Below are 13,619 nucleotides of genomic sequence, written 5' to 3' on the forward strand. Positions count from 1 at the left end.
AATAACTGCTGCATATTGGGTTTATTACTTAGATGTAGTCTAATAATAACTTATTTGATATATCGTCATATGACATATGTTGAGACCTCGTAATTAACAATTTTTTTCAAGATGGGATGTCAAAATTTTCTTTCATCATTCAGATGTTGTTGGTAATAATACCATCTTGGAAAAAATTGTTAAGACGTTTCAATATAAAGCTTCCAATAAAAATTAACAATTTAAAAATCATGATATCGGTTTTAAATAAATGAAAACTGATCGGTTTCGTTTTTTTAGATTTTAGGCTAGTTTATTAAAGGCCGTATTCATAATCAATTTTTAAATTTATTAAAGGTTTATAAAGGAAATTTTGTATGGAAATTTTGTTTTATAAAACTTTTATAAAATTAAAAATTGATTATTAATAAGGGGGAAATATTAAACAGTAAAAAAAAGACTTCTTTAACCACTATATAGATTTGATGCATCATAGTTACCTAAGTACACAAATGGTAAAATTTTGGAATTCTATGAAAAGATTTTCTTTTAAAATTTTTTTTTCTAAAATTCTGATTTTTTTTTTAGATTTTTCTCCACATAATTTGTGATAACTCAATAAGGGTTAGCCCGATATTATTAAAGTAAACATAGAATAGTTCAAATTTACATGGCCTTTAATGTTTATATATTGCGTTTTAATCGGCTCAGTAGTTTCGGAATTATGATAGCAAATTGAACCAAAAAATATATTTTTTACATGAGAATAACAATTTTTTTGTTTTAAAAAAATCATGGAAAATCGAAAAGGGCCGAAATTGTTCAGATTTATTGCTTTATCACAAAGCCACATGGCAACAAAATGAGATATCGACCATAAAAATTTATTTATTCTTTTCGAATTTATTCACAATTAAGTGAAATCGCTCATTTTCACAAAATTTTACTTTTTTGTTAGATATATATAAAATTGAGTAGTTAATGTTCTTCTTTCGATTGATTGAATTTTGAAAAATTTTCCCCATGCTATGTAAAAATTTTCACATATATATTGCGTTTTAATCCGCTCAGTAGTTTCGGAGTTATAATAACAAATTGAAGCAAAAAATATATTTTTTACATGAAAATAGCCAATTTTTGTGTTTTAAAAAATCAAGAAAAATCGAAAACGGCAGAAATTTTTCAAATTTATTGCTTTATCAAATTTATTGAATAAATTCGAAAAGAATCAATTTGTTGCTATTATATGTAGATTTGCGATAAAGCAATAAACCTGAACAATTTATTCCGTTTTCGATTTTTCATGAATTTTTTAAAACAAAAAAGTTTGCTATTTTCACATAAAAACAAGTAAGAAAGTATGGTCGGTCAAGCCCGACCATATAATACCCTACACCAAGTAAATGAGTAAAAATATTTTTCTTTTAAAATATCAATAATTTATATTCGTGAGTGATTTTCGGAAGTGGGCCTTTTATGGGAGCTATGACCAATTATGGGCCGATCACCATAAAATTAGCTCGTGTGATTTATGTCTATATGAAATATATTTATGTTGAATTTTGTGTATATACCAACATTTTTAAGTGATTTAAGCACGTTAAAGTGATTTTCGAAAGCGGGTCTATATGGGAGCTATGACTATTTATGGACCGATCGTAACAAAATTTGGTGACATGAATTTTGTATATATAAAACTTATTTGAAGCGAAATTTGTGTAGATACATAGATAAATTAAACATTTATGACCGATAAAGTCCAATTTCGAGGGGACTTTGTATGGGGGCTAGGTGAAATAATGGACCGATTTCAGCCAGTTTCAATAGGCTTGGTCCTTGAGCCGAAAAAATAAAATGTATCAAATTTCATCGAAATATCTTCAAAATTGCGACCTGTACTCTGCGCACAAGGTTTACATGGACAGCCAGCCAGCCAGCCGACCAGACGGACGGACGGACATCGCTTAATCGACTCAGAAAGTGATTCTAAGTCGATCGGTATACTTTAAGGTGGGTGTTAGACTAATATTTTTGGGCGTTACAAACATCTGCACAAACGCATTATACCCTCCCCACTATGGTGGTGTAGGGTATAACAAGTAAGAAAGTATGGTCGATCAAGCCCGTAGGGTATTACCCTACACCAAGTAAATATATTTATACCCTACACCACCATAGTGGGGAGGGTATAATGCGTTTGTGCAAATGTTTGTAACGCCCAAAAATATTAGTCTAACACCCACCTTAAAGTATACCGATCGACTTAGAATCACTTCCTGAGTCGATTAAACGATGTCCGTCCGTCCGTCTGGTCGGCTGGCTGGCTGTCCATGTAAACCTTGTGCGCAGAGTACAGGTCGCAATTTTGAAGATATTTCGATGAAATTTGGTACATATTAATTTTTCGGCTCAAGGACCAAGCCTATTGAAACTAGTTGAAATCGGTCTACTATTTCTCCTAGCCCCCATACAAATGTCCTCCCGAAATTGGACTTTATCGGTCATAAATGTTTAATTAATATATGTATCTCCACAAATTCCGCTCCAAATAAGTTTTATATACACAAAATTCATGTCGGTCCATAATTAGTCATAGCTCCCATATAGACCCGCTTCCGAAAATCGCTTTAACGTGCATAAATCGCTTAAAAATGTTGGTACACACACATAATTCAACATACTTAACTTTAATATAGACATAAATCACACGACCTAATTTTATGGTGATCGGTCCATAATTGGTCATAGCCCCATATAAGGCCCACTTCCGAAAATCACTCAAAAATATAAATTATTGAAATTTTAAAAGAAAAATGTTTTTGCTCTTTTACTTAGTGTAGGGTATTATATGGTCGGGCTTGACCGACCATACTTCCTTACTTGTTTTTGCTTCCGTTTGTTATTATAACTCGGAAACTACTGATCCGATTAAAACGCAATATATAAACGGAATAAAGGTTATGTAAATCTCAACTTTCCTAAGTTTATTTTAATAACATCGGACTGACGCTTTTTGAGATATAATTAATTATGTGGAGAAATGTCTAAAAATAAATTTATAATTTTACTTAAATTTTTTTAAAAAAATCTGGACCATATATGTACTACTGGAACCACAATACATCAAAATTGTGTAGTGGTTTAAAAAGCCTCTAAAATGTTTTCGATTTTGTTGCCCTGTGTTATCATATGTTGTCACCACATTTTATGTGAGGAATTAAACTACATAGTGGTGTTGATTTACCAGGGAATATAAACAATTTTTTAAAACATATATTCATTGTTCATTTAAATATTTGAGTGTCTGGTTTGCATTGACATTCACTGTATATAAATATAAGCAAGTAGGAATATTTATGTATTTTGAAGTAAGTAAACTTACATACGAGTATAACACGCCAACACGATATGGGAGGGTATGCAACACTTATATTCCATAGACAATACAAATACCCTGCAGTTTTAAAGGTAGTAATTTTTAGCTTTGTATTGGCTTAATACATTACTAATTGCATAATTCCATTACAGTCGAGTTTAAGCTCATCTGCATAAATCATCATTAGCTTCTACAGTTCTATAAACTATCGACACTTTCCAACACAAAATATAAAATATTAGTTCGCTATAGTATCCATATAATAATAATCAGAGTATCAATTGGTTCCGCTAGTAGGTTGTATTAGTTCAACGCTTAATAATTTCTTAAACTGCTGGGTAATAATCGCCCCCATCAGAACACTGTCTACATCATTATCCGTCAAATGAACATACACTCATGGTAATTTTCAAACAAGTGACAAATACAAATACTGTAGATCTCAATAATTGCATTTGTTCAGACGAACCAAATTTGGTTAGTGTTGTTTTTGTAATCTTTAATAGAACAGAATATAACATTTCATTCTTGGAATTATGCACATAATTACCTCTAAGTATCATCTGTTTAAATACTCGTGTACAATTCTTACTAAACACACTTGGCAACTCACTTTTAATTCCCCGAATGTGGGTTTTAATAAGAATCCGATTCTAGCATTAAGCTCACCCAGTAAACATTCAGGTTTGTTTTCATATTTTAAACAAAGGTTCGAAAGAAATAATTCTTAATTAAATTTTCAAAATCAAATCAAATTAAAGAAATCATTCAAGGAAAAATTCCATAATAAGTACTTCAAATATATAAATCAAAACCTTTGATAATTAATCCTTAGAATTAATCCTTAGAATTAAGTCCTTATTGTTAAATTTGTATTTAATTCACATCTATTGAATTATTAAATATATTTCAGTTTATTTTGTAAATGATTGAAATCGTTTGAAATTCATCATAGAGCCTATTTATATTGGGGATAAATCGAAACAATTTTATTTACATTTTCTTTTAAAATTGCGTTTTAATAATGTTTGACAACTAACATCAATTCAATAGCAAAACATGCAAAAATCCCATCGTGGAACTTGTCCAGCCGCTCTACACTTTTACCCAATAAAGAAAAAAGTTGCTAAAATTTATCGCAGGCAAATTTGCCAATGTATGATTATGTTTATGTTAATAATTTTAGAAATCACACTTGACTTGTGGATGTTTTGAGAATAATATTTGATATACATTGATAAAACACATATATTATTTCATGAATTAAAATTAAATGTTTGTTAAGAGAATGATTTGAGAATTGTGATACTATTTTTTAAATTAAACTTAAGTTGATTTGAAATGTGAAATTCACACTTCAGCTAAGGTATGAGAAACCTTTGAGAATTATTTTTTTTAAATATGTATTTGATTTTTTTCTATCTAAAAATGTAACCACTATACATAATTATACATAGATACGAGACACTCAGATTTGTCAAACAAAAATAAAACAATTCATATGTCTGATACAACAACAAAATACTTTGAATAACATGTATTTCATGTTGTAGGAAGAGTTAGGTTTTTGATAATTAGGTCTCGTCTCTATGTTACCCTATAATGTAAACATTCAGGTTTTTATCAAATTGAGAATTATTAGAAATCAAATATCAACAATTTCAGTGTGTATTCTAAATTTGAGAAAAACTGGTACCATAGGCTAGAACTAGAGGCGCAATTAAGAATAAGCTCAATGATAATGAACTATTTTTCTGGTAGGTATTGTCGAGTAGGTGTGAGGAATATATTAAGATTTATCAAGGTAACTTAAATAGCATATATACCATTCGATAGGCCTCAGTTTCTTCTTTCTAAATCCACTGAGAAACTAAAAATCAGTTGATATTCAACTAAACTACTGGCTTATAAGCAGGGGGAAATAACCGCATTCACGAGCTATTGTATCGAAATATAATTTCGATATCAAATGCAATAATCGCAAATAACAAAATTACGATGCATTTTACTCGATACGATGCAATTTCGATATCGAATGCCATAATCGCAAATAACAAAATTACGATGCATTTTACTCGATATCGAATGCGGTAATTCGAATTAATTCAGTGTGAGCTTTAGCTTCTTTCAAATGCTTTTATTTAAATAGAATTCTTTAATCGTTAAATTAATTCATAATGTAATTAAAAAATTCATAAAATTTGTGTTAATTCAAATGTAATCAAAATCTAATTGAAGAAAAATGTAATCATTCAAAACATGTTTAAAGCTATTTTGTAATGAATTTGAATTAAGGTACATTTTAATGATTCCATAAGGAATTATTCTCATAGGAATGAATTCAATAAATTTGAAGGACAAATGAATTAAATCTATGAATTAATTCATACTGAATTCATACAGTTTAATTTGAGTTCGAAAATGGAATTAAGAATTAATTCTATCGAGTCTTTGCTTATAAGTTCAAGTTCTTTCGATTTTAATATTTTCTGGAAATAGGTCAAATCAAACAATAAACCAGCATTTCCGAATTAATGTGATTTTGTAAATGACTTAATAGTTTTACAAAATTCATCAGTATTTTTAGTGAAATAAATATAAATACAACTAAGACAAAAACCCTTGAAGAATTTTTATTTTTAAAATAGTATTTCAAAAATAGTTTTTATGTTAATAGCTATGTTCAATAACTAAAAGTTATTGAAAAGCGTTCATTAACTCAAAAACTCGCAAGTAGAGAAAACATCAAGAGCGCATAAATTTTAAAGAGTGTTCTCTCGTTGCAAACTATTACAAGTTCTATTTTGAACTCGTAATAGTTAGCAGCTTATATTTCATACGTTTTGAGTTATTGTTTATTTATTTAAAATTTTATTTTTGTGGTGAAAAAATGTCAAAACAGAAGAATTTTCAATAAAATTGAAGAAAATGTGAGTATTTATTCCTTTTAAAATGAACAAAATAAGAAAAGTGTGTGTAAAAAAAAAATTGTTACTGGAAAAGCGTTCATTTACTTTTTACTATTTTTGAGAATTTAAGAGAGTAATTTTGTAAATTTTGATTTTATTCTCTCGTTGCAAGTATTTACTGGGAAAGTAAATGAACAGACCTAATATTATTAAAAAGTTAGTAACACCAACACAGTACTGAATAATATTAATGTACTTAAACAAATACTGCTCATTTATCTTTGTTAAATTCGATGTTTTTAGTGTTTTATTGATGATTTTTATTTAAAGAAATAAAATTTTTATAAAAAAAAGTTTAATTGAATGAATGCACATGATTTTAAGTTTTGACGATTTTTTTTAATTTTCTTGACGATTTTATGAGGATTTTTTTTTCATATTCTTGACGATTTTTCCCAAAAAAAGCATAACAGCACTGGGCTGATACTACAACAAAATACATTTGGTCAATTCACAAGGTCTCTTATCATGTCATATTGTCGTAATGTCCTAATATTTCACGACTCGGCTGCTCGGCTTAACCGATACTTAGGCGTTCGGCGCAGGTCTCTGCTGGTTGATTACGATAACACAATAAACATAGCATACAGAATAGTACTATTTAAGGACATTTTTGGCTTGAAAGGCAATAACAACATTTCCAAACCGTTGTGAAATATTAGGATATCATGACAATATGACATGATAAGAGACCTTGTGAATTGACCAAATGTATTCTGTTGTCGTATTGACCAATAGATTTTTTTAGGTTTTCTGTCTCTTAGTAACGCTTCTATGTATATTTTATTCATGTGAAATTAATCTGAAATATTATTTTCCCATAAACTGAGTTTCTTCTTCTTTCTTCCGGTTTGAAAATAATATTTGATACAAAACTGTGAAACTATATTTTTATTTCAACTTGATATTCAGGCTTCCCTCAAAATTTATTCAATTAAAGATGCATAATTAAAATGTTCAATTAATCGAGTAATTAAATAATCAGACTTTTTTATTATTCTGAATGTTTGAATAAACGATTCATCCATCGCACATCTCTTAATATACATATATATAGAATTTAATAATTTATTTGCATTTATTGAAATTTGTGATACACACCTATCGAAATCATTAGTTTAGTATACTAACGTGATAAGTACCAAAAAACGTTCTAAAACGTTTCAAAACGTAAGTCCTCTATTCCACTCATTTTTTCATTATTTTGATAGTTTTAACTCTGTTATTCGATTTAATGTCTCCATTCTCACACATGTTGCTCTCAAAAGGCAATGGTGCAACGCGTTTTATATTATTTAGTAGTCGAAATGAAAATCTCAATTTTCATTAAAAGTGAACTTAGCACATTTTCTCAATAAGCTAACAATATGTAAATAATTAAATGGTGTTTATGTACATACGTATGTGTGTAGCTTCAAAGTTGCACCTTATTTTTGCTATTTAACCAAATATTACATGGCATGTATTTATAAAAATTTTATTCATTTACACCTTAAAGAAATGACAAAATACTTATTTTTACTCCACATTAAATATATATACATATATATTAGTTACAACAATAACAATTAAATAAAATGTACAATTTTAATGGCAACGAGTGTACTTGACATCATGATCTTGTCTAATTAACAATGAACTTTTGTTTTGCCATAAAAATACAAAACGCTCACTCACACACTTTTTTGGTGTAGACTCAGATTTTTATGGGCTGCAATGGGATGGTTTACAAACACGTGTTGCTAAATCACATTTTAAAATAAGTGTGTATTTTCCTTATATTCGGCTGTGCCGAATCTTGTATACCCACCATCAATGTATGACAATAAAATATTTTTCTCATAAATGGGTTAATGGGGGGTTAGAGTCAATTATGACCGATCCTCACAAAAGTTGGTAGAACAATTTAGGTTCATATAAACATTGTTTATGTCCAATTTCATCACGATATTAATTATTAAAAGACAATTATGAATGTCCACGTAAGTTTCTGAGGGAGGCCTTGTATGGGGACTAGCGATAAATGTTGCCCGATTATTGCCATATTTTACAGTATAATTTCAGAGAACTTAGAAATAATTTGTGCAACATTTTATCAGAATTGCCGCATATGTCAGCTCAAAAAGTATTCCGGGGGACATGTTTATGGGGGCTAGGTAAAATCATAGACCAATATTGCCCATATTCAATGCCAAACAGACCTTATGAACAGAGAGTATTTGTGGAAAATTTCAGCAAGATAGCTCCCTTTCTTTGGGCCTTATCGTGTTTTCAACAGACAGACGGAGGGATGGCCATAGCTAGATCGTCTTAGAATTTAACAAGGATCCATATTATATATACTTTGTTGGGTCTATGATGAATATTTCGATGTGTTGCAAACGGAATAACAAAATCAATATTCCCCCATATTTTGTGATGGTGGGTATAATGACACATATTTGTATGAAATCAGCTATTAATATTAGTGTGTCGAATTAATTTATGTGAAAACTTAACAAAAGTTTTATAAAAACAGCAAATTAAATTATGGTTGTAGTTTAGAAAATGTTGAAAAATGCCTTTTTTCCCTACAACCACTTTTTATTTTCCCTACACTACCTTTTTCAATTTTGAAAAGCTATGTTGTGTTCAGCAAAGAACAGGCTTAAGCGTACTTGTTTGTCAAAAAATTAATCCATTGTTTAGGTTTTTGTTTTTGAAAGATTTTCATCATCATATTTGATCGGCTCCAGCCATCCCATTAGCTTATCTTCTTTCAACCAACTTGAGCTGCATTTCATTGCTTTGTTTTCATTATTATCAGAAGACGAATCGGAAATTTGTTCTAAAATTAGTTAAGTTTTAATCTTATTTATTAATTAAAAAGTTTCTTATTAAAATCGAAGAGACCTGCAAAGAAGGCGTACGTATGTAAAAAAATGCACAAAACCAAACAAATGTCTACTTCAAATGAAAATTTATTGTAGAAACTACTCTAGTAGGTGTCAAAAATGATCAGCCTGCTTGCTCTTAAGGAAATGTCAAATACCTTAAAAAGGGGCATAGAGACATAACATAGAGCGGAAACTAGAAAAAACTTAAACAAAAAAATTGCTCATAAAAGTTACACATACGAGTGTTGTTTTTGTTTTCACATAGTTTTTTTACTAATACATTCTCACCACTTAGGTTTTCGACAACTGAGTTAGGTCTTTGACAGGAGAGTTTCCGCTCTATGTATATTTTCTCTATGAAAAGGAGAATCACTATATAGTTTGAAAGCGGTGATGATTTTAAAGATGCCATATTATTACTTACTTCATATTATACCAGATTTACGAGTTTCTAATGCTACACTTAAACAAATTTTATAATTGGAAAATATATGGTTTTAAATTGTCATTGCAAAAATCCCTACAATTCGACAAAAGTAAGAAATCTTTCCCTTTTTCCCTACATGTGAAATTTTAGAAAAAAATCCCTACAAATCATCATATATCCAAAAATATTTGTTTCTTTTGCAATGTTAGAAAGCTAAAATCATCTGACCATATTGACAATTTCATACCATCAGCATTGCTGTTCGAGAAAATAGAATATTAGTTGGAGAATTAAGCGCCAACTCAAAAGTCTGGTATACGCTGACTATATCTACATCTCGCAGTCAACGTAATAAGTTTCTTATTTAAGTCCCTCGATATCGAGTCTGCAAAAGCTGGTAGTTATTTCAAAATTAAAATTCTTAATAGATTTTAATTTTTTCAATAATAAATTTAAATTGTTTTTAACATACATATTCTTATTAGCATAATTTTAAGTTGAGAAAAGAAAGTGCAAAAGAAAAACATTTAAAATATCTACACAAATAAATTTATGGAAATTTTACACTGACAAATATGTATTACAGAATAATCTGTAAAGATTTTGAAACAAATATTACAAGCAAACAAAACACCCAGAGTTATGAGTATTTTCCAATGAAAGCTTAACAAATAAATTTGAAAAAAAAAATACAAAAGACATTTAAAGTTTTGCATACAAATCGAACAATTTGGAGCTGGTGAAAATGTTGAAATTACACACGTACAAATTACATAGAAATAAGAATTTACACACAAACACAGAGAAATGAAAGTGTAATATAAAGGTAAAAGTTTTCAAATACGCACACACACACACTCACACATAAAAACTTATTTACATACACACATTTAGTTAACATGTTTATTTGTTGCCTTTGTTTTTTTTTTATTGTAAAATGCAGTTTTGGTGAAATGAAAATGTGTATGAGTTTTTCTTCTACTTTTCAAACAGATTGAAGGGTTGAATGACACACCACACGCACAACATTGACAATTTAACCAAACAACAACAAAAAAAATAACAAATAACAAATAAAATAACTTTTTATTTTTTATGTTTTTCTTTTATAACAATGTAACAAATAAATTGCATTAAAAATTTACCAAAGTAGCACCAACAACAACAACAACAGAAACATAAAAAAATGTTAATATGAAACTCTTTTTTTGTTTGGTTTTCAATGTTTCTACTCTTTGTCGTTATTTGTGTTGTTGTAGAAAAATGACAACGAAGACTCAATGACATACAAATGAGAAAAAGCAACACATTATATTGACATTTTACTGATGGCTGTCGGTTGAATTTGCAAGTGGAAATTTTAATGAGAACAAAAAAAATATTAAAACTTTCTGAACAACGTTTTACATTTTAGTATTTTTTTAGTTTCAAGTGTTGGATTTGTTTTTTAAAATGTGTATTATTTTTGAAAAGAGATTCTAATTAATTAATTCAATTAAAGATTAATTCACTGAGATATTAATTAAGAGCACTTACTAATGTTAGTTCTTCAAGTTCCACCAACCTACATAACCTGTTTGTTCTTATTTATTTGCAAATAAAATATCTAAATTTGTACTGCATACTTTAGGAAAAAAGGTGGACTGGACTAAAAAAAAAATTTCCGAGTTTAATCGGAATTTTTTAATTTTTTTTCTTTACGAACCATCTCCTAAAAAAAATCATCCAAATCGCTCCAGCCGTTCTCACGTGATGCCATTACATACGTGGACCATTTCATTTTTATATATATAGATTAACCAGTGAGCCGATCTTCATAAAACTACGATCGGCGATTTTTGTATACAAAATCATCCTGAAAGAAATTTACGTAAATCGGTTGTGTGTTAAGACGTGCGTGCCGCAAGCCCTCTGAAGTTTTGTGATGCATTTACAAGGGGGAAAAATGCAATTTTTTCAGTATTTGTAAAAATTTGCCCATTAAAAAATTACTTTTGCAATTTAATTTAAAAGAATAGAAATATGTGTGTAATTCGCGTTTTAGTCAGACAAAAGTTATTAAAAGTTCTCCGGGCCACTAGAACAACAAATGTAGAAACAAAATTAACATATTTTGAGAAATATTAAAACAAATGCTTATTTTTGCTTAAAATATATCCATATTTACTTGCATATGAGTTTTTGTCTTCGTACGATACCGTTAACCTATTCGCAGGTATGACAAAAAAAATCAAAATTTTAAAATTTTTAAATAGTTTGTTAAACTAATTTCATAATTATATTATCATTACATTGGGATTTATTAAGAATACAAAATAGGGAATAAAAATATGAAAACTTGAAAGGGCTTGTGGTACGCCTTAACCCCAATCGATTGATGTAATTTACGGAGTTTGGGCTATGATTAATTATGAACCGATATATATGAAATCTAGCAGAATGATTTTTGCTTAAATATGACTGGTCTGTGTAAGAGTTTGGTTCGTATCGATATTTATAAGATATTTCTTGTTTTCGAAAGTAGTCCTTCTATGGGAGCTATGACCAATTATGGCCCGTTCTTCATAAAATTCAGTACTACCAATTTTATATACATTAACTTAAACATGATACGGATATATTCATGAGATTTATGCGTATTTAAGTGATCTTCGGTTAGTGGACTTTATATGGAGCTTTGATCAAATATGGATCGATCCAAACAAAAAATAGTTGTATGGTTTCTTTTTACATGGAACTTTTTTTCCCTGGATTTTTGTGTGGATACTGGTATTCTACAGGCATATATGTACCATATAGGAAGAAATATGTATGAGAGTTTGGTTCGTTCATACCACTTTTATATCGAATTTATGGTTTTTACATAATATTAGAAAAATTTCTTGGTATTTCATGAAATATAATTAAAAAAATAGCAGACTATTTTAGAAATCTATGTTGGAGGTTGTCTCACATTTTGGTCCATACCTCTGGTTCTACTTTACCGATTTTGCCCACTTTCAATACCAAACTTTCTTGATCAACAGAGAATATGTATTTGAGAAAAATGTTCAGCAGACAGACGGGCGGACATAGCTAGATCGTCTTAAAATGTTTGGTTCTACGATCAATATTTCGTATATACAACCAATCGTTTTGTTTGTGGTAAAAAGCTATTGTTGAATTAGTTCATGCTGGGATTCATTCACAATAAAATTAAAATTAATTCAACATTAGAATGGTTAAATATTTGTTAACCTAATAGAATCCAAATTTAATGAAAACTTTTTTTCTTTATTCCATTTTTTGATTTACAAAATGAATTGAAACTACAATAAAAGAGTATCCAACTTAAAAAATTTTAGAAATATTCAAAAAGAACTTTGCTTATTATCACATAATTGTATTAATATGGAGAATTTCATGTTAAGTGAACCAACTTTTGAAATCGATATCTTCCGATTGCTTTTGTATAGTAATTCAGACACAATTTTTCAATAATATCGGTGGATAAGTTTCTGAGTTAGAGGGAGTCAAAATTTGACATTTCGGCCAAGTAGGTGTTTTTTCTCGTCCATTTAACTTATAACCTATTGTTCTTAGCAAAATGTGTTCCGAACAGTTTAGATAGCTATTTCTTCAATATTTCGAAAAAAAATAAGTTTTGAATTTTTTTTCCGAAATCAAAAAATTTTTTGACGTTCTTTTTTTCCAAATGGGCATTTCTTTCTCAACAGAAAGCCTTAGATATTTTCCCTGAAGACCTATTTGGTAGCTAAGTGGGATGCGAGTGGGATATATATCAAAATAAATGTTTTGTAACTCCAGATCAGTGATGTTCACGCCATACAACAATTGTTTGAAAAATTTACACACATTTGTTATGCTCTTTTAAAAACTTTTGTTCATTCATCGCTGAGAATGCGAAGAAACCACATATGACGGACTATCGTAATTTTTTTCAGAAATTTATTAAGTATTGTTGTTGGTTGTTTTTGTTTGAAGCATAGCAA

At 29.1% G+C, this 13,619-nt stretch overlaps 1 protein-coding gene across 2 annotated transcripts in view; it reads right to left on the bottom strand.

The window, feature by feature from the left end:
* The window catches only part of LOC135963305 (uncharacterized), a 264,932-nt gene that overhangs the window by 61,913 nt on the left and 189,400 nt on the right, over positions 1-13,619 (bottom strand). The window lies entirely within an intron of this gene.

The sequence above is a fragment of the Calliphora vicina genome, chromosome 1 (genome assembly GCF_958450345.1).
Source record: "Calliphora vicina chromosome 1, idCalVici1.1, whole genome shotgun sequence".
Lineage (NCBI taxonomy): Eukaryota > Metazoa > Arthropoda > Insecta > Diptera > Calliphoridae > Calliphora > Calliphora vicina.